Source organism: Argiope bruennichi, chromosome 4 (assembly GCF_947563725.1).
Source record: "Argiope bruennichi chromosome 4, qqArgBrue1.1, whole genome shotgun sequence".
NCBI classification, from domain to species: Eukaryota; Metazoa; Arthropoda; class Arachnida; order Araneae; family Araneidae; genus Argiope; species Argiope bruennichi.
Window position 1 is genome coordinate 80,252,078 of NC_079154.1, and position 26,111 is coordinate 80,278,188.

The window sequence follows — 26,111 nt, forward strand, 5'->3', positions numbered from 1 at the left end:
TAAGCAGGAGCGGCACATTTTTCCAACAGTTTATTTTCAAACACACCAATAAGTTTTAAACAACTTCAAAAGCTTAACATCTTGTGGAGCGAACGCAAGCAAAAACTTTTCTTCGAGTGCTTTTAGCAGACTACCATCACAAGATACTGCAGCAGCAGCTCTTAAGAAAGAGAAGAAACCAAAACCCTAAAGCCGAGCTGATGATTGCATTTCCGTTGTGGTAAGAGCGCAGAGAAGATGAAACATGTCGAATTGATTACGAGAAGTAATTTTAAAAAGTTCACACGAGTTCAGTCATTCGGGCTCCGAACTCATTAAACCGCGCGCGACGTAAATTATCCTTGGTGGTAACTGCGGGGATACCGTTTAATGAAAACACATAAGTAACTGCCAGGGGAGTGTTGACATCTGAAATGTAAGAGTGGATATTTTGAGGAACCCTAGTTTTGATGTGGTATATAAAACTTTCAGAATACGAGATGAGAGATGGGTTATTTTGGGCTTTTATCAGCATGAAAGTTAAGAGCGTCTCTCTACTTTCACCGGAAGTGAAAATGTAAATAGGTATGTACCGGCACCAGAGGGGAGTAATGTGTGATGGAAAAAAACGGGGGGGGGCGGAAAAGTGAAATATTCTACACTTAACTTTCTCTTGTTTGATTTTTTAACAAGCTAGTTTGTTAGTAAACCCCTCTAGAGAAGAAAATCAAGAAGGCAGTGCAATTCAAACAATTTCCGTTCGGTTATTAAATTTGAGATAATCTATAATTTACATGTCAAGTCCGACTACCAAATTCCATTGATCTAAATCGTTATGTTTATGCATTAGCGAGTTAACAAGCAAACAAATAATCAGACCGACAGACAATCCAATCAAAGATGAATCCAAATTTTGATATACATCTACAAGTTCTAGTAATAAAACCATAAGCCAAATTTCATTAACTCAATTTAATGCGCTTTCGAAGCATCACAAGCATACAGATAGTCAGACTTTAAAAAAAACTGATAGCAATCTACAATTTTTAGTGAAAAGGCCATGAACTAAATTTTTTTCTTTCGCTTTTAAATTATCATAACAAAAACGGGTTTTTTGAATTTAAGGACACATAAAATTAGAAGATTCTACAAATTTTTCGAGGTCGAATTTTTCTGTAACTAACAAAATTTCTATACTTCGAAAAGACGAAAGCAAAGAGAGAAATTCTAGAAGAAAATTCTTTGAATTTTTTCAATGAGCTATTCAACTCAATTATATTTTAAGGTAAAAATTGTGATAAGAAAATTTCTGATTATGTGTTTAAACTTTAATGATAATTGCGCCATTTGGCGAAAAATAATACATTATGGTGACCGAGCGGTAGTTCAAGTCGATCGAGCTATAGGAGGAGTGTGACCGGCGCTTTAGCATGTTTCGATCGGATTGGCAATGCTAATTTTAACATTATAATGCATGTGTTTGAATTTTTGTGTTCATATATCTTCTTCATGTGTTTATATCCAAAAAGTAGTTAAAAAGCTGATGTCAACTCACTGATTTCTTCCATGATCGAAGACAACACAATACATTTAGAAGACCACAGATTTTGGTTTGATGTTACTTATCATATTGTAGATGGTATTGTATAGCTTTGAAAATTAATTAAATTCTGGGGAAATCTGACCAAATTGTGACCATCATAGTCAATGAATTGAGAGCGTTCTCTGAAATATATCCCACAATCAGCTCCTAACTAAATATGAAATGTCAGATCTTCTCAGGTCCAGGTGCTCAAATACACGCCTGAACCGATTTTTTTTTTTCCCCCTAACAAATATTTAAGGAAGCCACAGATCATCTATGACCTTTAATGTTTAATATTTCATCTATGACCTTTAATATTGGTACATAATATAATAACAATTGTAATAAATTTATTTCTTGCAAAATGAAGTTTATTTGCTCAATTAAGAGTGTTACCTCATCCATATTTTTGAATTACAAATTCAGGGTGGAAAACGAAGTCAGATGGAAAAATGAAACAAATTTCTTAGTTATATAATATAAATGAAAATTATAAACTTCACCCAAGAAATTAATTTTCTTAATGATGAAAATAGTTAACAATATTCAATATGAGCGGCAACAACACTATTTTCATATTAAAGTTAAGAAAATGAAATTTTAAATGCCCAGTATAATGATTAATATGTGTTAACCAAATAAAATTGAAAAATTGAAATCCGAGTAAAAACTCACTTAGTAGCATGATAATATTTTTCTCTATCAACTAAAGTTAATACTATTCTTAACATTAAGAATATCAACGTTAGTACAAAAAGATGTGTGAAATCCCTACTAAGAAATGGGAAAAAAAATGCATTCATTTAATATAAATTGATTAAATCAAAAAACTATTATTGAATCGAAATTGATACCATCAATAAGATTATTATTAAAGAGAGAACATTTTTAATATTGATGGAATCACGTTGCAACTTCTTTGTAAAAAGGACTCTTTAACCGCTTAACTGCTTTGCACGAGTGCCATACGTGCATCGATTTATCGAATTTTCATAGTTGTAAGCAAAAAATAAACCATTCGTAACGATTATAATTCAATATTAAAATTACTTCGAATACATAGATAAGTCAAGTATTCAATGGATTTCCATTTGAATCAAAATAAGATAATATTCTCAAAATAGAAGGTGTCATCTTATTAGATAGCAAAGAAAATAAAACAGTCAAGTGGTTACAGAATCGGATTAGAGAGCCTTCATCACAGCTGCTCATGCTCCAACAAATACCAGTCTTCTGTTGATAGGTAAATCTGAGAGCATCAACCTTGAAGTTTCAAAAGTAAAACTTGGCTCCATTCACCGCATTTCTTCTGTTTCGTTTCTTTTGCCAACTAAACCGCATTATCAAACACCAAAAGTGCAATCGAACTTGACTAAATTTATTTTCTTTGTACTTTTTGGAAATGTTTCAAAAAGCACAATATAGGATCAACTCAAATGAGCAAAGGATTCTAAAATTTTATAAGTATATTTGACGAATATCATGTGACTATAGTTTGACTTCATACTTTCAAATTCAATACTGGAAATATATACTTTCCTTTATAATATATGAATTCCACAATCTGTAAACGTAGGACAATTTAAAAAGATGTATTTTAGTTTTACTGGATTTCTTGGAAAAGTTAAATTTACCGAAACATTACTCGTCTTTACTCCTAATCACATCAGCAGTGAAGCGTCATTTCAGACAATCGGAAATTAGTAAGATGGCGAAGTATGATGTCCTTCACATACCGTCACAGGAAAAATTCCGAAGGTCAGGACTCGGAAAATCATTATATGTATTCGACCGCTATCGTTTCGTTGTTTCTGGAATTCGTATACTCATTTTTTATTGTAGCGTTTTGGAATAGTTGTAATACTAAATCAAGGTTGTCGATCATGGCGTCTTAAGCTCTATTTTAAAATGATAACAGATATTAATAATAGTATTAATTATTAAATGCGATATAAAAGTTATTAATTATTAAATGCGGATAATCGTTATTAATTATTAAATAAGTGCTCTCATTTTTGACCTTCTTCAAATACATATTTAAGTATTCTGTTTTGGTAATAAAAGGTAAAACAAAGAAAATTTCTCAAAAAATTGTCATCAAAAAACTATCAAAAGTATTGAACAAATTCTGCAACAAAAATAGACATTCACTATGCATAATATAAATCATGAAGCAGAACACAATTCGTATAAAAAAATGGGAAATAGTAATGAAAACTCTAAAAAAAATATTTTTCAAAATAAAAATGTGACAGTTTATTTCAATACAAGCGAACAAAATGCTGAATATTTTGCCTTCGATAAAATAGTAAAGAATGCAATGAAGTTAAAGTCACTGACAACAAATTTTTAATTATGATATAACATTTCACTCAGAATAATAAATTATTCGTCATCCTCACACACAGAATTATTTGGCATTCTTATATCCAAAATAAATAAATTATTGATTATCTTCACTTTCAGGAATTTGTTAGTTCACATTGTATGTTTGATTTCTAATGGCACAAAAAAATAGAAACAATAAAATATATTATTGGATCCCTAGTATTTTGAGATGAGGCAGTTATCCACGATGGCCCTGTTTTTACCAGAATCACTTTTTTTTTTTTTTTTGGTCATCTCCTCCTTTTATTTTTTATCTGCATTATTCAAAATTTCATCATCTCTTATTATTTATTTATTTATTTTGTCATCTTTTACCAAAAATTTTCATTCATCAATATTTGTGTTTGGACGTGAAGAACTTTCGAATTCAACAACTCAGTTAACTGCCACCGCAAACCGACAAATCACTTTAATTAATAATGGAAGATTTTTTTCTCAAATAGGAAATATACAGATGTTGCTTAATATGAAAATATATATTTATAATGAAATCAAAAACTTTTTTCACTTTATTAGCTCTATTTTTTCTTTAAATGCTCAATTCTCTGGGAAAAGGAGAGGGGATGTACTGTAACGAACTATTTCTAATTGCTACTTATATTCTACTTTCAATAATAATTCTAAATACATCTGCTATGAAACAAAGTTCTATTTACATAAAATACATATCATAATATCGTTCATATAAATTAAATAATACTGTACAAAGTCAGAGGGTCAATATATTAATTTTTAAATGTTACACACTTTGAAATCTTGTTATGGTTTTAGCATTTTCTCATATTTTTATAACGCTTTATAAGAATCGCAGTCGCGAAGCCACTACTAAACATAGTAAAGTCAATTAAATGCGTTGAAAATATTTATAAAGCTATAGATTGATTTTAGAATCAAGAACACATTTCAGATAAAATAAAATCGACATTTTCTAAGATATTTGCATGTGATACTTGCTTGATTACATGTGCTTGTACCCATATCACACATTACAAAAGACTTTCCTATTTACTTTATACTGTAAGTTCGTGAATCATCTAAGGTTTATTTTCCTGATTATGTTCATTTTAGAAATTTCATTGTACACTAAAAATTCCATGAAAAAAATTAGTGAGATAAAGACATTAGACGTTATCAGTATCTAATCTTCAAAAGACAGTACCAGTTAAAAAGAAAGGGGAAAACGCTGTTGGAGGAAAGACATTCCGAAACATACTTACAGCTTTTCTTTTCGTTTCAGATAGTAGTATTTATGTTAAGATGTCTTTTATCTTGCAAGTTTCTTCATTCCAGAATTCAAACAATTATAATCATTAAACTTAGAAAAATGCAATTGCATACAATTTCAGCATTTCTAAAAGCATTTAAAATGAATTTGTTTGCTTGTGTTTTACAGCATAAAAGGCAATATTCTAACTATGTCATATTATCACTAAAAAAATTTTAAATAAAGCAGAAACTGATTTTATTTAAATTCCCTTTCGCTGTCTACTGAACCAGAACAGATATCGTAAACTAAGCTGTGACCGATATCGAATAAATACGTTGAAACGGAGATTAGATTAGTGTCTAACATGATGTTGAACAATCTATTTATGCTGATAAAGTAAATGACTCGATGCGTTAAGAAAGCGATTTCAATCTCTAAGCATCTAAAACTTAAATAAATTCTTCCGCGGAAATTCGACAAAACAATAGCACTGGAAAAAAGTACCTCATTTTCGAATAGCTTTTTTTTTTAGCAATGCCCTAACCAAGTTTAATCGAATTGACAAATAATAGTTACTACGGAACAATACGAATACAGCAGTTCAGAACATGCAAGTTTAAAAAATATAACAAAATTAAAATACGCTGTATTCAAAAGGAAAAAAATTATCGTTAATAAATTGCATAATGTCAATACAGAACTCGTAATAGATTGCGGCAAAGATATAAAAGCTTTAAGCAAATTAAAACCGTAGCCACATTTATACTTCCTTTTAATACGATGAATGTTAGGAATTCTTGAGTTTTTTTACTATTTTCATTCATAATCATTATGGATTTATAGTTTTCTTCAAGGTTTTCTATATTTTAAATTTTTATGATTTCTGTTTTGATCTCCAGAGTATGAATATAAAAAAAAAGTCATTTTTTTCTCTTTTTATTGCTTTGATAAAGACGTTATTTTAAAAAATTTCTTATATTTATTATTTTATAGCCTTTATTTCGCAAAATATTCATTGAAATTTTTTTTAAAAAAAAGTGATTTAACACACCCGTTTTTTTCCGTAGATCGAACACGACCGCGTGCAGACGCTGCAACACCGTGCACAAACCACAAAACAAAATCAGTCGATTTCCTTTAATTTATCATATTCTAAAGAATCATATAAAATTCCATGGTGAAGAGAATTACTTTCATTTAATATTCTGGATTTCTAAGAATAAGTAAACTAATTTGTTAAAATTTATATATCTAACAGAATACAATCTGTATAAATAATTCTCTTACGTTGCTCTCAACATTATGTTTAGTTTTAAGATTTAGCAACACCTGCAGGCCTGATCGCGTGATTTCTCCTTCAAAAATGAGTTTTGGTTCAAGCGTCATTTTGACTTTTTATCGTTATTGCTTAAATATGAATCTCAGCCGCACTGTGAAGTATTATTAAAACATGACAGAAGGTAAGTTCAAAGGAGAAATGAATTAAAAATGTTTTGTAAGGCGTTCAGGAAAAAGTAGTAGATTGTTTCAAGTCGAATACCCTCCATCATTGGTTATCCAATCATCAACAACACTTGTTACAGATATATTGAATATAACAAATATTCACAAATTATTGAAGAATAGATATTTCCAAAGAGTTTTAATTATTTAAAACGTTACTCAAAATTATTTAATATTTATTACTGACTAAATAGATAGGTGAAATAATTTTACTTAAAAAAACACAGGATTTTATTGATCAAACAAATTAACATTGTCATACATTTGCAGTTTTATTATTTTTATTATTATTATTAAGTAGCATGCATTTGTATTTTTTTTAAGTCGTCGTTGCTCGGTTTAACATCAGAAACTCCCATATGCATTTTGTTGTGAAGAGCAACTCTCGCGTTTTTGTATTCATACAAGAACTTTTTTTTTAACCATGTTAAAAAGAATTTCTACTAACTAAAAGCATTCCCTGAGGGATGATTCGGGAAGAGGGTATTTCTGGCGTTTTTTGTAGTTTTCCTTAAGTTTTCACTATATATATCCGTAACTCTAACTTTCACTTAATTTCCGAAGCAACTACGGAAAATCCGTAGCTGTTGGAGGGTATGAAGTCGCTTAGCATACTTGCATATTTGTGAAGGGTCGGAACGTTGCTGTTGGAAAGAAATGTCTAAGAATAATGACAGAAATTTGTGGGAACATTCATATAACCCTTATAAGGTAGCTCAGTACGTAGTTCTAGTTTGACCTTTGATTAATTTTTAAATGTCTATTAACTGTTTCAGACAAGATTTTGAGTATTTATATAACTGCAAGCATCTATCTACAAATCGTCTCCGCACTTATTTTTCCTTACACTTCTGTAATTTCTTTAGTTTCATTTGCCCGATGATTTTTTTTTTTTTTTTTTTTTTTTCATAATACCTTCATTAAATAAAAATCATCCTTTTCAGGGGCCATTTTTGAAAAATGACCAGGAAAATTTTTATTTAAGAAGATATCAAAAGAAAATCAATTTAGATATCATAACAGTTAAGCCAAGTAATTTTTTCAGGGTTCTAATAATAATAATAATAAATAAAACTCTTTTATTACTTTTATTTTATACTTTCATAATTTTCTGTGTCAGTTCTATTCGTCTTCTAAATGATTAGAAAAATCAAGAAAAAGATGTTTTCAAGGCCTAAAACTTTAATTTTTTCAAAAACTTAAAACTTTTTTCAGTCTTGATTTCAATTAAGCTTTATTCAGTCTTGATTTCAATTAAGTGATTGTAAGCAAATGAATTGAGTTCAACCATAATTGTTTTTTGCAATAATTGTGCGTAGGATGCAGTGTCCTTCTTGCAATGAGCGAAGTGAGCAGGCTTTGAGCATCCAGCCTCGGAGGATTACATGGCAATAATCCAAGGGGTGGAGAGCGCCAATGAGCATCTGAGCGTCTAAGTCCGGGTGGTAGTAAATAATATTCTACTTGACATTAGTAAGATTCCCATTTCAAGAATTAATTTTTAAACTCTTGTTTTTATAATGTTTTAAATTTTTCACTTCAATTATTTTTTATCAAAAATATGGATGCCGAATTAAAGCTGTATAAAAGCGTGAGATTTTGATAAAAAAAATAAATTAGAATTTAAATCATATTTATAATATATATTAACTTTTTATAAATAATCACAAATTTCTTAACCATATTCTTGATTTCTGATAAAAGAAAACATTTCTTCCATTTTACAATATTAATTAAACGGTATTTTAAAAAATATATATAATTTTCACCTTTTTCTTTAATATATTTTATAGTTCAAGGTTACAAATTTTATGCAATTTAATTAAATATTACTTGAATTAGTATCTTAATCAAGCAACCTCGATAAAATCCATTTTTAACTAAATTAATACATTAATTAATAATTAATTATTCTAAAATTATTAAAATATTTTATTGTTACAATAACTACAAAATGTCAGAATTCTACCACATTAGGGAATGAATAGACAATAAATAACACAAAATGTCATCATAACGAACATGAAACAAGCGAAATTAAATGAAAGTAAATAACTTTTATATCAAAATGACTGCTTTATTATCGAATTTTATTAGTGCTTAGAATCTTAATCGTTTACAAGAATTGTTAAACTGTAAACGCACGTAGCAACAATGTATTATCTATTTTACTCTTATATTTAAATAAGATACTAACACGTATAAATAGTTCGTTTGAATTGAACTGTCAACAGTCACATGAAGCACACGCAAAGGAAATAGTGGCGTTTTAAATAAAGCGAAGGTCGAAACAATCCTAATGGGCAAACAGAACTACCCTATCAGAACATACCAGTAATTTCCATCCACTCTAGTCAAACTTGAATGAATAAAATGAAAAATGACAAACATTTAGGATTCTAACTGAGTAGATCGTGTATGAGGTTGAGTTACAATTGTCATTTACCATTCTTAAAAATATGTGTGTTTGTTTCAATGGGAGAGTGAATAAGAGGTCAGAAGTGACCGCAGTACCAAGACAAGTCATGAACGGAAACTGCAGTAATGACCGGGGATAAGAAACGAGATAAGTAAAAAGTGGATGCTGTATCTACAAAACAAGGCGCAATTCAATGAAAATAACAAAAATATTTTGGGAATTTCTGAGTTTTCTGGTAAAGCATGTTTCTTGGTCAAACTTTAAAGTGTACTAGCCGCCTTTATCGACTAGTTTGTTCGCTCACATTATTAACTTATCAGACTGTTAAATTATTAATATAGAATGCATTTCTTTAAAGAGAACATTTCACCTAGTTATTTAATAGTACCAAAACACATGAATTCAATTAAAATAGTTTATTGCAATTTACAAAGCGTATATATTACGAAATAAAAGCAAAAATGAAAATCCTACTACGGATTGTATGATTGGCAAAAGCACGTGCTTAAATGTTTTGATGAAGAGTTTGAATCCCGTAAAAACATTGTTTCTGATAGTGTATCCAGTAGAATTAAAATTGTTATTAAAATTAAATGAAAATTTGTACGAAAATAAAAGTCGAAAGTCATTGAAAAAGTATTTTTTTTTAAATCTTAAGATATAACAATAAGCACTTTTTATAAGATAATTGTTTTGGAAGATATGAGTATCAATTTCCGGCAAGTCATAAGGATTACTGCTACACTTAAGATAAATATACGGCCGCCAAAATTGAAAAATTTTGGGCTACTTCTCGCCAAATATAATTGCGACAATTTTTGATTGCATCTTTAAAAGCTATTTGTTAGCATTTCTGGTATACATCCAGGATTGCAGACATTTAGAGAGTTTTTGGATGATTTGCACGATTTTGATGAGTTTGGCGAGAAACCGTACATTAATTTTAAGTCTTACAACGATTACTTAATTGATAATTGTTAAGCTTACTTGTGCGCTTGATTTAAAACTTTTTGTTTTAAGCCTATTTCTTGATTTCTTTTATATCTTCAGATTGAATATTCTCTTTGGTGAAATGGCGAACTATGTTCAGAACACTTCTAATATTCTGCAGTCCCATTCATTTGCTAAGCGAAGCGTTTGATTCAGTACAGCTGTTAAAATGTTCATTGGATAAAGCAGTCAAAAATTCGTGTGATGTTTTGTTTATATTTGGCTGTTGCTATTCGACAATTAGCAATAAGCCAGAATTTCTGTGCTTCGTATGTTAGTGTTGTAGATTCCCAAAACATAAACAAGTTTTCAAAACACATTTATAATAATTTTATGAAATGCACAATCTTTCAATTTCATTACTATGTATTTTATATGCTAAGTGCAAATGGTTATTAGAATATATTCAAACATTGAAAAATAATAATTTCAATTCGGTAATCTTGTATTCATCAAACTACTTCAAGCAGCTACAAGTTATTTTGGCTTCAAATAATAAGACTTTTTGAATACTAACAATCATGGAAAAACATAACAAGAAATCAAAATTTCAGAAATTTTCTATGTCTTCTTCATTACTGATAGAAGACATAGAAACAGAATAATGAGCCCAATTTATTCAAAATTCATCAGTCATTATAAGATAAAACAAAAATTATGAAAAGTGCCATCAATAAATTAACTTTCCTATGCTGGCCACAATAAAGAACATTTTCTTTTTAAACTCTTTAACAAAACTAACATGAATTCATCAACTGATCAAGTTTTCACTCTATAAATATCAACCATAAATATACATCTCTTGACATCACGGTCACATGATAAAGGTGACTTACTACACATGCCTTCGAACTCAACTTATTCATTCTCTTAATTTGTACTTTAGTCTTTTTCATGCACGTGCACATGTTCAGGCCTTTCCTCCTACTGTAAAATTACCAATTCGTTCTATAATGAAATTAACATGAACCATTGAGTATGGTTTAACTATAATTATTTAGTTCTTTCATTGTCCGTTACTCATCCAGAAACAGTTATGGCTGGCTAATGATTCCAAGAAAGGTGTTGAGAAACGAAGACGTAAACTGAAAGGTGTGTGAAGTAAACTGAAAAGTGCCGAGAAGCGAAACGAAGCAAACTTCAGATGTTAGTTAATATCTTAACTTGAAAATTCACAATCGAAATCCTGTGCTTTGAAGTGAAAAGATGAGCGACTTCAGGTTCAATCATAAAATTGAACTCAATTCAGAATATTACAAAGATATTCTTATATTTGTGAAGTTTTCATAAATGAAATGCATCAATTACACTCATGAAGATTTGGAACTTCTACATAATAACTACTTAATCAATAACATTATGACTAAAATATCAATGTATAAATAACATCAATAGTGGATTTAGACTTTTTGTGGCTCTAGAGAATCCACATTAAGGGATTCCTCTTTTACTAAACTTTTCAATTTAATTTCCCACTTCTGCACATCATTAATTTCATTAATATTTCCATAATTAATGTTAGATTACTTTTTTTTTTTATTTCAGTAATTCCTTAAAAATGTGTGTTTACATATAACAAATGAAGACTTGCCCGACATCTATGTCTGTACACAATATAATTTAAGTAAATGATCAGTGCTTATATATATTGTTCCGGATAGATTTAACGGAGCGAACTGAGATATTTCGTTTCTCATTGCGTTGGAATTGGATTGGAGCTCTGTCGAATATGTGCTTGAATTAGTTAGTCAAATTTTAATATTTAAGTAAATTTAAAAATTACAAAATAGTAATAAATAAATAATAAGAGTAATAATTACTCAATAATAAAATCAATATAAATAAAATATAAATGTTCGTCATGGTAGAGATATTGTAAAGTTTTGCTGTAATTCGTAAGTGTGTACGTATTACATATGGAATGCAATGTGGAAAATCATTTGAATGATGCAAACGAGGACAACGACTCATTGGGCAATCTGTCATTAAAAAAAAAAAAAAAAACTATGATACGCAGACTACACCATATATTCCAACATCATTCAAGTAATAGAAGATTGTGAAAGGCGTTACACACACTACTTTCCGCAGTGCATGTAAAGTTCTGAATTTATTGGGGAACAACTGACACTAGGATGTATGTGTTAATAATACATGCAAGACGTCATATCCAAATAAAATTCGTACATAGTTTGCAATTATACTGAACCGACTGCACTCCATTTCCAATAGTGTTACGGGAGAAGTATAATTGAGTCACAGCGACACCTGGCTGGGTACAGCTAGTATTGCAAAAACTAAAAGAACGTAAACAAATAGGAATCTGACCATATATAACTTACAAAGAGTTAATATTTTCTAAATATTTGTTTTACAAATTTATTTATATAGCAAACAGATTAATAACATCTTCTTTAAGCGACCGCCTGTGACTTCAGAGCATTATATTATACATAGCATAACAAATAGTTCAAAATTGTACCGTTTTTTAGAGAATTAAACAATATAAAGTTAGTTTTAATTCAGATTATATCAAAATCAATTGGAAATATCCAATTGATTTTGATTAATTTAATAACTGATTTTATAAAATCACTTACTTGCCAAATTTATAATCTGATGAAGGAAAATATTGTGGTTAATAATTAAAATTTTAATTTAACTGCTATTAAAATTATAGCTTAACTGTTGAGAACATTATATCATGTGAATAACTGCAGACGATTTTATTGAAAAGATTCGTATGTTTATTTTTTCTGTTTGGATGATAGGAAAAAAATTTGCTTTTAATTACTTTTTAAATGTATTGTTTTAATAGCTAGGTTCTGGCAACAAACAAAATAATTTAAATTTATCTTTAAAAAAATAAGAAAAACTGCGCTTTAAAAAAATTATATCTATAGTTCAATGTTCTTATGCTACAATAAACATATTTTATCAAACAAGCAACAATTATAAAGCTTTTTATGGGTTTTTAAATTTAAAAAAATCCAGCTAAAAGTTATTTTTAAATAATTTATCTTATATCCATTTCATGAGTTTATTACACAAATTCAATTGCAAAAATTTATTTTTGTTAAATACAAAATAAAGCAATAAAAAATTAATAATCTCTAAATGAAAAAAAAAAAAGCAAATTTAAAACAACTCTCATAAAATGGACAACCACTGATTGCAAATCAGAATTATTACGAAAAGTCTGGAGCTTCGACATAGTTAATTAAGCAAGAGAATGAAACACTTTTTGACCTAATTTTTTTACGCATCCAATTGCCCCCCTTTTTTATACGAGAGAAGAGTTGCGATATAAATATATAATTACCGTTTATTCATAACACGCAATTTTGCAGGTATGCAGCAATTCCTTTTCTACATGATACATTAAAAATGCATACAGACAGCTCTCTCCTCATAACGAGGCCGTTTTTTGCTTCCTTTTCTCAATGAGGAAGTGTAATAATACGTTCCGTTAAAAAAAGAACCGATTTTAAATCAAAAATACACAAATATATATATATATATATATATATATATATATATATATATATATATATATATATATATATATAACTACGTAAATGTTGAAATAATCAAAACATCACCCATGTAAAAAAGTTTACTAGCATAATCAACTAAGAACCCAGTTGAAAATTTAATTAAAAAGTATGTTTAAAATAAATATGGAAATTTCATACTACGATTATATTTCATTTGAATGCTTTAAATAATGAAATAGCTTTCCTAGCGTTAAAAGCATCTGATCACCGGAAACTGCCTAAACCGTCATTGTATTGCTAAAAAGTAATCATTTTCCTGCCTTTCTTCAATGATCGCGAATGATCTTAAACTCCGTTCGAATCTAGACTTGTGTAAAATACATGAAAAAAATTAATTATTAGCCAATATGAAATAATCCTTTCACAGAAATCTTTTAAAAAGGAAATTTGAAAACTATTTCAATTGAAAGTGGATCAAATATTAAATCAAATCGGATTGTGTTCCCAAGCTAAAAAACGGGTAATTGTGGGTCAAATGTTTTCAAGGAATCCCATTTTGTTCCTAACAGTATTTATGTTTCTTTTTTCAAAATCATTCTGTGTTTCGTTTCTATTATCATTTATATTATTATTTTCTAAGCTGAATGCTTAATGTTCAAATTATTAATATTATAATTCAACGAAGGGTGAACACAAAATAAAGCATCTGTGGCCAAAACTGACTAGAATGTAATAAAATTTCATATGCGAATGTGAGAAAACGAACTCGGAATGGCGGGGGGGGGATCCTTTTAAGTTGCCGCTCTTGTATACTACGGAATATGGTCCGCGCGTTTAAATTTTGTATACGGTCGGAGGACTATAATTCGTGTTTAAAAAAAGGTTCTTTGATATCCGATTTTTATATTGCATATAATCAATTTCTGTTTGCGCTTTTTTTTTATTCACTCGAATATTAGTAAAATTTTCCATTCTCTTTTTTTTTTTTTACATTTATTTTGATCTATTTTAGTTTTTCCCAATGCTACAACTTCTCTTATCAGTTACTTTTGTTATTAATCGTGTGCGTGCACGTGCTCGAGTGTACGCCCGTTGTGTATGGAATTTTTATTCTGTTCCTTAGTTTTCGCTGCAGATTGGCAGGATCAAGATATGAAAACTAGACAATAAATAACTAGCAAAGGAGAGAAGGGTAGAAAAGGCCCTCTATGTTAGTTGTAAAACAAAGATATTTTACTTAATCATAAGACAAAATAATCATGAAATCTGATAATGATCGCATTTCAGTTCATAATAATTTTATATTATACATGCACTTCTGAAAATATTACAGATATAGCAATGTTATAAATAGCAACGGAACCTTATTTATTTTATTTGCTTCAAGATTAATAAATGCATCATAAACATAAGATATTTTAAAATTAAAAATTGGTCAGATATTAAGACGACAGAGAATAATTTTGGTGATGAAAACACCCCAGCATCTGAACCGAACTGCTAATGCGTACTCCAAAAGACAAAAAGGAATGTTATTATGTAAAAGTAAAAAGTAACATATTTTCATCAAATTTTAGAAAAATCGACTATGTTTAACAAAAAGTCTTTCAATTTGATTAATGGTTTTCGTAAAGAACCCATATTCAGAAATTCAATCTTTTCAGGCAGTTGAAGCTTGGATGTCAACAAATGTTATTATAACTTTTGACATGCTATGAAATATGTTTAATCTTTAATTCAAAAATTTAATCCACTAAACTATATTTATATATTATAACCTTTTTGTGTTTTTGTGAGATTATCAAGCAAAAAATTACTCAACAAGACTTTATTAATTATTTCCTGAAATTAATTTATAAAACTAATGTTCATTCAAGTGTACGCATAACATATTTAATATAAAACATTTCGGCTTCTGCACCTAATCCTTAACAGCTCAAAAGATGCTCTAGGAACAAGAATTTTTAAAAAATCGTCTTTTATGGAGAAATAACATTTCAGAAGCAAACGTTTAATCAAGATAAAATGACCAAATTCTTATTGGATTGACATCCGGTAAGTTTCCGATGAGCAAATAGCCAAACGATTAATGTTTTTCAGAGTCACTCTTCCGTTTCAGAATCGAGAAGGACAGGAAGAAAGAACGTAAAAAATTGCATCCGCTGAAAGCAACTGCGGATTTCCAGGCATGTGGAAGACGAGCACACTCAATTTTAGACAGCAACAGACTTTTACTTTTAAAATACTTTATTCAATGTTTCATATAACCGGCCCATTCTTATTTCATTGTAAAAGAGGCTCGGTTTGACAAGTTTAAATTCTCTTCTGATATTTTTGCATAAAAAAATATAAAAATCAAAATAATAAATCCACAATTTCAATCAAAATCCTATTATATTACAGTACTTTTAGCTGAGACATTCAGTTAAATTATCCTTCCTGTGTCATAATGTCTGCTAATTCCTTTTTTTTTTTTTCACTAAAAATGTATCTTATTCTAAGTTCACATAATATCTGACCAGCATTTATATAAAAAATGCATCCATGTATTTTAAATTGGAAATGATTGAAATATATAATTTATATGCTATGAAATATATAATTCATATGATATAATATATATCATATAATTTACATGATATAATTTCAATACTTAAATCTCTTTCCTTAATTTTTTTTATTAGTTCACTTTTGAGACTATGGCTTATAGCACCCATAATCGAATTTGTAGAAATATTATATGAAGTTTTGATCGCCCTTAGAAATGAATTGATAAAGAAACAAAAAGTTTTTGTATCAGTTAAAAAATATTATATTGTAATTATTATTATTATCATATATATCACATAGTAAGATTATCATATGTCATGTTATATACCATATCGTAAGTTCATATTTCTATGCAAAAATAATGCAAATTTTTTTATAACTTACATCAATACTGAAAACATATCAATTCAAAAAATAAATTTCTTTAAAAATAATTCGTAATTTTAACTAAAAGACATAACATGATAAATATGATACTTTAAGAATTTTTAAGTTTTTGTATTAGAAAGTAATGGACAATGAAAGAAATTAGAGCATGTAATAAGTGAAATTAATGTTTTACAATTTCAAATTGTGTCACTTTCTTTCATTTGATTAATATTTTATGCTTAACACATCAAAAATAATTTCAACTAATTACATAAAAAATTTTAAAAATTAATACATTAAAAAAATAATATGAAAAAAAAATAAGAAAACGAAAATGTATTACATTTATACATTTAAAATAATAAGAAAAGTCAAAAATAAATAAGGTCCCCCAGTCCTAAATTCTATTCCGATTTCTTCAAAAAAAATTTTTATATTTCGTGATTTTTAGATATGTCATCAATGGACGTCCAACCTCCATTCTGACCTCATAAACACTATTTCACTGTACATTTTCTACGGGAAAAACCACAGAATTCATCAAACGTTAACCATTGGTCCATTTTCATTAATCTGCATTTCATAAGAAAGCTCATGGTCTCATAGATACATCATCAGTGGTCACCTTCTCCCATTCCCAGCAAGCTCTAATTTCCAACAAGTTTTGAAATTAGAGCTCGCAGCGATTTCTCCAATTTTATTTGCTAATTACTTTTTCCACATTGCGAATATAATTTAATCAATTAAAATGTAAACAACTCTGAATCGTATTCTTTAACACATGGGTGTTTTCGTCAAATATTACATAAAAATTCGAATTGTGCATTGTTCGAAAAGAAATTATTAGATTATAAGTAGTCTGTTGTGAAATGGATAGGTATAGATTAAATTTTGAATAGAAAAACAAGGTGTGATTGGTAATTGCATCAATGCATCCTATTAAATTCACAATCTTCAGAGACAACTCCGTGCTAGATAGAGTTCAAAGCCGGTGGAAAGCTTTAGGATCAATCTAAGAAAGCAGCGAAGATTAATTAATCTAAGTTTCATTACTTTCGTTAATTAAGGTAAGGAGCAATAAATGCAGCTGGTCCACATTATGAAAGTGGATGAAGAATTATTTACTGTAATCAAAATAAAATATCTAGAGTAAAGCATACAATTAAAAGATAAAAAAAAAATTATGACCTCCAAACATAATTGTCGGATGTATATTAACGATGACAATCAAATCTAATTACTTTGGGAGACCATTGTTCATTAGAGGAGAATAAACACAATACATTTCAGGCTTTGGCAGTTATCAGAAGAAGCACTTATGTAGAAAAGTAGAACAACATATAGTTATCAGTTTACAAAATGCTTTGAATATTTATAATCATTGTACTTTTATATCTAAATGGCAATCAAAATTTCTCAACACATTATATTACAGAAATAAACATCTAACAAATCGTTATCACAATAATAGAAGATACTGAATGATTAGAAAATGAAAAAAGATTTATAAATAGAAAGTACCTGCTTAATAACAAATGTAATCTCCTTTTTTCTTTAACTAAAAGGGGGTCTTAAATTTTTATACATATATATAAAGAAAGAAATGTAATAGGCTTTACTCTAATTTTGAATAATTCTTGTTACAAAATTTGTAAATTTCCCTTTGACTAAAAATCATTTTGACAAGATAGTTTTTGTGTTATATTCAGTAAAAAAAGAATGCTTTGAAATCATTAAAAAAAAAAAAAAAAAAAAAACCAGAAAATAGAAATAGTTTTAAAATAATATATATTTAAGAGAAATGGATAGATTTTTAAAAAAGTAATACTTATTTTTTAATTACAAATTGCCAATACATTTTTTAAACCACATTTTAAAAAAACTTCATAGTCGTATCAAAGAAAGTTTTGACCTAAAATTGTATAAATAATTAATTTTTGTTTATCAAAGGCGTTATACTATTACTTGACTAAAAGGTTATCCTATTAACAATACCTTAGATATGATTGTACCAAATTATACAATGAAAGTTGTATAAAATCTCATGTGCATTAGCAGAGTGCTTAAGAAATTAAAAATATATATAACATGTTACAGTGAAAGACAGATATCTGACAAATATCACCTTTCTCCGGTGAATGTAGTATTCACGCAGTCGCCATTTCGTTGAATGTCAACATTCATCGGATAAGAATGTCGACATTCTCTTATTTCGGTCTTTCAAGGTAATATATTTATCATTTATAGCACACTTTAGATGTAAGTATGTAGTAACATTAAACATTTTGTTTCCTTACAGTGGGATCTTTTCTATCCATAATGTTCGTGAACACTCAAATCAAAAATCATTACAAAAATCTGTTTGAAACAAATAATGATCCACTAACAAAAAGGAATCAAACAAGCTTGAAACGAGGGAAAAAAGAAAAAAGAAAAGAAAGAAAAAGAAAAGCCCAATTTTATAAATTAATAAATTATGTCAAACATAAATACCAAAAAGTAAAATAAATATGATTAAAAGAAAAATAAGATGAATAAATTTATGCAAAAACGTGCGTAAGATGTTAAAAATATTGTAGACTTATTAAATAAAAAAAAAAATTAGTCGACCCCAAAAAATAAAATTCAATTTCTAAAACGCTGAATTCCGCGTTCCCGCAGAAATGCAATGCTAAATACAAAATTAAAGGAATGCTAAAAAAAGATATTAGCAGATCTCAACTCGCCTTTACTACAATCCAGCATAAAAGCTTGAATGCCTGATAAATTTTGATTTTGAAAATATTTTTAATCTTCTTTTTTAAAGAGATAAACTTTCTATAAAACTTGTTAAGTCCATGTGATTCATGTTTCTTTCCGTAAACAGTGAAACTTATAAAGAATACAATAAAAATTCCCACTAAAACAATGCTATTTCTGTAGCTGTTGTATTCTTATTTTAGCTGATTATGCAGATATTTAGAATATTCTTTAAAAAGAAAGTAAAATTTATTTTCGGAAGCATACAATAGACAAATATTTAAATGCGTCATCCCCCCACCCCTTTTTCTTTTCTTTTGACATTTTCAGGCCAAAAGACTTTCTCTTAGCGAAGGAAGCCTATGACTGCAGATAAAAGAACTGTGCAAGTAATATGCAAAGAAAATAAATCATTACCCCCCGGGCAGTATTTCTAGGAAAAACAGACTATTCATTCAAGGTGGATGAAAACAAAGAAGGCATTAAACACTTCCTTCTCAGTCCGTCTCGTAAAATATCGTCTGCATTGATGCTGACTGGCATTCAAATCAACAAACACACCTGGTTTGCATACTTTGAAATGGTAAAATGGCTCTTTCACTAAGAACGCTGAGTCTACTATTGAAAATATCAATTCATTTAACAATTCAAAATAAATAGGGATATCAAAATATTTTGAATAGAGTGACTAAATTGTACAAAGAAAAAAAATTATCACAAATGCATAAAAATACCATATACGATTAGAGAGTTAAAAGAATCATTATAAAAAAAAATATGTTTTTCGTTCCTAAGCTTTAAAAAATTCTGCCTTTAAAATAAATATTTTTCATTCCACTAAATTTTTTTATCGTTTTATACAAGTTTAAAATTTTTTATCAAAAGCCATTCTAATCAAAACTATGTTCTTAAGCATATAATCAAGCACTACTACTGATATCGAAACAAGAGTTAGGAACTTAATCGATGGGAACATAATCATATGAAATAACATTGCAATTATATTATTAAGGCAGAGTTTCTAAAACTTTCCCCACTCATTTCTTTTCTCAAGAACTAAGATTTCGTTTTCGCTGAAATGCTTAAGAAAATGATGCACTCATTAATCAAACATAAATAAATTTCAACTTAAAATGATTTTTTTGAAAATTTCATTTAAGTGTCTTTGGAAATGGAGATGAAAATAGAATGATAACTGAATGAAAAATGATGAATTTTTTCTAACAAATATTTAAAAATAAAAATTTAAAGCTGGAATTGAGAAAAGTTTCACGTTCCCAAAACTGTTTTTCGTAACTTGCACATTTCGAAATTCTAAGCTGATTCTCTAAATAAGTATCCTACAAATCATATTTTCGAGATGAAGATGTATTAATAAATAATTTTATAAGTTATGTTTAATAATAAAGTAGTAAAGTTAGTAAGAAATATACAAAAAAAATCAAATATTAGAAAACTTCTGATAATTATTTCTTCTGATAAATGCATGGAATTTCCCAAATAAATTCTGTGAGTTGATCTTAAAATTCATTCATTTACTTTGCAGAAAATTATACTTTATTTCATAATTGATAAAAATTAACCTCATTCTTTAAATAATGCTACAACATATGAAAAGCTAAACTATATACAACCACCAATTAACGAAACACATCAGCATACCCAGAGACCATAAAATATGTGGGCATGCTTGATGACTATAGTAAGCTTAAGCACAAATATTAAATTACCTGCCTTTAGCGACAACTGTTGGTCTGCCATATTAATATGATTAATTTAGCAGTGCCAACCGACTTTGATGAACTAGATCTTCTCAAAGTGAAGAAACATACGTTTTAAATTATTTGTGTAATAAAAATAAAACAAGCGTAGTTAATCAGATTGGTTAGCTATTCAGGCAACGTGGTGAATTAATTGGTGAATAAAAATTGATGAAATCGGTCCAATTTAGGGTCCACTAACGAATTGAGGGATGAACTAAGGTTTTCTTTTGAGAATATCTCTAGATAATGTAGGGTAGACGACCATTGATAATGTATTTAAACGTTAAGAAATTTTTAATTAAAAAAAAAAAACTGGCAAAATAGTACAGCTATTGTGGCGAGGGGCAATGATTTCATGATTTTTCTTTTTCCCCTTTAAAAAATATACATGAATATACATGAATTTAATTATAATTATTAATTTAAAAATATACATGAATTTTGAGATTTTTTTCGAAAATAGTGAGACGGGGAGGATCAGTAGGCAGTCAATGATGACATATCTAAAGACCATAAGCTTTCATATAAAACAAAAATTGGTGAAATCGGACCAATGGATGAAGCTGGTTCTTTGATTTCCCTAGTTATTTCAAATATATAGATGCAATAAATAAGACAGACAAAAATAACATGAGTTACAAAATTACTAAGAATGGCAGCATATTTATATCTGAAAATTCAATTAAGTATCAAATTTTTTTCATAAAATTACTTTATGGAAAACATCAAGTATTGGTCATTCTCCTTTTCCCTCAGATGAATAACAAATTTATATGCGTATTTTCAATAAGGTTGTTTTCAAATAACACACAGAATATTAAAATAATATATTTGGTAAAACATTATAATGCAAAGCAAATTAATTTTGTGCCGAAATAAATCCAAATTTTAACACAAAGCATTTTTACTCTCGAATAAATAATAATTATAACGATATTAATCTAAAGTAGCATACTTATCGAAACATTTTTCATATTTAATTAGAATAAATAATGAATATTTTTTGTTTAATATTTATCAAAATATTTTTGCTTTTTAAAAATTCTTAGTGCCAAACTTCTTTATAAACAAGAAATATTCCAAAATCATATTCACAATAATCGATATAAAAGCATAGTAAAAATGTTTTTCAATGAAAATATCGCCAATCCAACTCCCAAGACTTTAATGCAAGGTGTGGTTCGACCTAAAAAAGCAAAATTCTTAGAACTTTGTTTTCAACTTTCAAGAACTGACAAGATGTCAAGGACGATGTATGTTAAAAGCATCAACTATGACAGACGTAATTTAGTGTAGGCTATAGAAGTTATTTATAAAATCTCTGCACAGGGGGAAAAAAACTTTTCTTCTTGGTTATAAAATCATACATAAATTGATGGGGGTTTTTTTGGGGGGGTGTTTTTTTAATGAGTGTAAGTTTCACCGATTTAAAAGTTTTGGAATAAATTTTAATTTCAAAAAATTGCTCAAATTATTCGTTTTTTTTTTTTTTTTTTTTTTTTTTTTGAATAAAATTACAGTGATGGAATTTCGATCAGGATATATTCAGGCCACATGCTATTTTCTAACTTAGCCACGCTTTAAAGATGAATTTATACCGCTATTTCATTACAAATTTATAACTTGGGAGTTTTTTGCTGTTGTTGAAAATAATTATGTGAAAAAATAACCGATAATGAAATGTAATTATTTACGAAATAGTCCATCTGAACGCATATATTTAATAAATAGAGGAGGAGCAGGAGTTATCATTGCATTAATTTCAATTGCATTAATTCATATCGCAGGAGTTATCATTTGCATTTAATTTCAATTAAATCTCTCACGCATAATTTGATATTCATGATTCCATTGACAAAGTATTTTTAAACATTAAAATCGGTGTTGAAACCGATCTTTCCTTAAATTTTAATTAATTAAAATTTAAGCGTGATTTTGGCATTTTCCCCATGTTAACTACCGAAAATATTAGTCCCAGGGCACACATTCCCACCCTTCCAAAGTATATTTGTAATAAAGTTGATAGCTCTAGGTCAAATGCTCTGGCCTCACATTCCCCTTTATTATAAATAAAGAAGCAAAAAAGATACCAACATTCCAAAGAGTACATATATTTATGATCAACCTCAATAAATAGAAAATTCATAATAATCCAAATTACCACTATACTGGCATCTTTTTCAATGAAGGATTTCTGTACAAATCAACCTTCATTAAATTGAGAATAAAAATTTCGATTTCAAAAGTCACTTTCATTTAAAAGAAGAAAAAAAGTTAAGAAACAAAAAAAATATACACACACAATGAAAACTCAATAATGATAGTGGCTAAATTAAATATATTGTTCTTTGCTCAATGTTTATTCAGAGAGACAGGATCACAAAGCAACCACTGGCACCATTAAACAAATAAAAAAAAAAGTTATAAGTTACTAGGTCACTACTCTCTCGGCGTTTAAAAACGAAAAAGAAAGAAAGGAACTTCAAAGCGCCGATATCCGTGTCAGCGAATCCAAATTTCAGTGTCGAAATAATAATAAAGCAAAGATAAGGGCGTGTTGCCAGTAAAGGACAAAGAACTCTACTTAAAAACCCAGATTTGAGTTCTAGAAGTTTGAACAAAAAAAATACATTGTGCATACACACGGAAAAGCAACTCGGATTATGAAAGAATTTCACACACCAGAAGAAGCATTATTGACTTATCAATATTTATTTAGAACGACATAAAAAAAAAATTCTGATAACTTATTCGTAAATACTAAACAAAATCGAATACATTTAAAAAAAATAAGAATTCTCACACACTTTTTCGATCTGATAACTTACTGTAACTTAAACTATCTGTAAAATTCAATGCAGTATATTTAAAATATTTACATATAAAATAATTCACTGCACTTGTGCTTTTCAATACATAAAAGATGCATGTATTGGAAACTGGATGGTGGTGAAATACAGATCATATTTATCAGAAAGGCATTAAAACATTTTTTTAGAAGTAAACATGAAAAAAAAATAAAAAAACACAGAAATAAGTAAGCATTTTGGAACTCACAAACATTTTCATCTTTTGGAACGATTAGAATTCAAAAAGTACTCAAAAAATTTGTTTGCTTCATATTAACTGAAAATATTTTTCAACTTTCAAAAATCAACAAATCATTTTATATATCACAATTATATGACAATACAATATTTTACCATGATGTCATTTATATGACTTGACCATATATTTAATATCAGAAAATTTAGTTCGTTCATTACATGTTATATGCATAACTGAAATTAAATAATCCTAGTGAAATTGACAGATAAATTCCAAACATGTTGAATCGATTTAGTTAATTGATTATTATTAATGCAATTCAGTAATTATTTTCGATAAAAATAAATAAATTTTAACGGACTTAATATTATATATTTATTTAACAATGAATATTAATTAAAAAGGCAACGTTTCACGCAGCTTTCACGCAAGCAAAGGATTTCACGCAGCGTTTCACATTATTCAGTCTAACTCCGATAGTTCGTCATCTACCTACATAAACTACCCCATTCTTTGCTATATGTTCAGGGATGTAGAAGTAGACATTTGGGAAACAGAAAAAATGGTGCAATATTTTCTAAGTATATCAGAAAGTGAAGAAGAGAGAATTCCCGCTAATTAGAGAAATATATTATCAGCAAATTCTGCAGAAAAGGTAAATATGAAATGCTTTTTTTAAAAAAAATACCAATGAAGGGCGCATGTTTGAAAATTAAACATTTCATATGATAAAAGTTACAGAATCCCAATAATACCAAGGAAATATTTTATTTCTGCATGTATCCTTCCTGCTTTTCTCCACCGAAAAAAAAATAAGCAAATACAACTTCACCATATGTATGCCATTTGCTACTAAAATGGAAAGAAAAAAATATCCTGAGGCATTATTTATTTACTTTCGCAAGCAATGCTTTGCTTTTCTAGCAAACGATTTTGAGATGGTTGGTGGAAGATGGCACTACTGACTGAACTACTTTGTTTTGTCTACCATGAAAAGTGAAAGTAATAAGCACAGTGCAGTCAAGCAAATATGAACAAAGGAAAAGGAAGATAAAAAAAAAAAAAGAGGAACTTAAATTTCTTCGATCATGCTCCATTACCCAAGCGTCATCTTCAGTCCTATCTACAGCAGCCGACGAATAGACACTGTAGGTATCATTATCTTCACATTACCCATCTCCTACTGACAAGTCACTGATTTCATTTTAAATCTTTCTCTCGCAAAAACTTTTAAAATAGATTTGATATTATTTAAGGAAGAACTACCCATACTCAATAAACAGAAATATTAGAAAAAATCATTTTTAGTTAAAAACTCACAAAAAAATATTTTTCAAATAACTTTCTTTTAGAATAAATAAAAGACTGTTCACAACAATTATCTATCCACACAAATCCAAATTTTATTTAGGGATTACTAATAATCAATTGAATTGTCAGGAATCACAAGTTAAATGATAAACATAGATACTGGGGAGCTACGACAGATTTCATGAAATAGATCCAAAAACAATATTATTCTTCGGTATAGATATTTCTTTATCACTTTTTTTTATTCTTTATCACTTTTTCTTTTTTTTAGGGGGGAGAGAATAAAATCGTTTTCATTAACACAGAAATTATTTGATGCTTCGAATTCTCAGTTTTCTGTAAGGATACATAGATTTCTATCTTCTATTTACACTGAAATTTAAATAAATTACAAAAGTAATATAAAATAAAGTATTTATAATGACACAGAAAACATTGAGTATTCTGGTTATTCGCTATGCAGATAAAATGTAGAAATTAACTAACGAAGAAAATTGGTGAAATTGGCCCAGTTGCTGAGGCTGCACGAAGCTTTTATAACGCGATTTCTCTACAAAATGGAGGGCAGAGACGGACAAGTGACAATTGATGTTGTATCTAAAAGTCATGCATTTTCAAAGGAAATAAAAATTGGCGTAATCGGTATTATGGTTGAGACTGGAGAATTCCATCGCAGATTTTAATTGCAATGTTTCAAAATAAATCTCTTAATTATTTTTCCTACCCACTAATCTTGGGAAATTTTTTTTCATCCCAGCTTACT

The 26,111-nt window shown here is 28.4% G+C and overlaps 1 protein-coding gene across 5 annotated transcripts in view; it reads right to left on the reverse strand.

Moving 5' to 3' along the window:
- The window catches only part of LOC129965927 (lymphocyte cytosolic protein 2-like), a 66,814-nt gene that overhangs the window by 22,566 nt on the left and 18,137 nt on the right, over window positions 1-26,111 (reverse strand). The gene's annotated exons all lie outside the window — the stretch shown is intronic.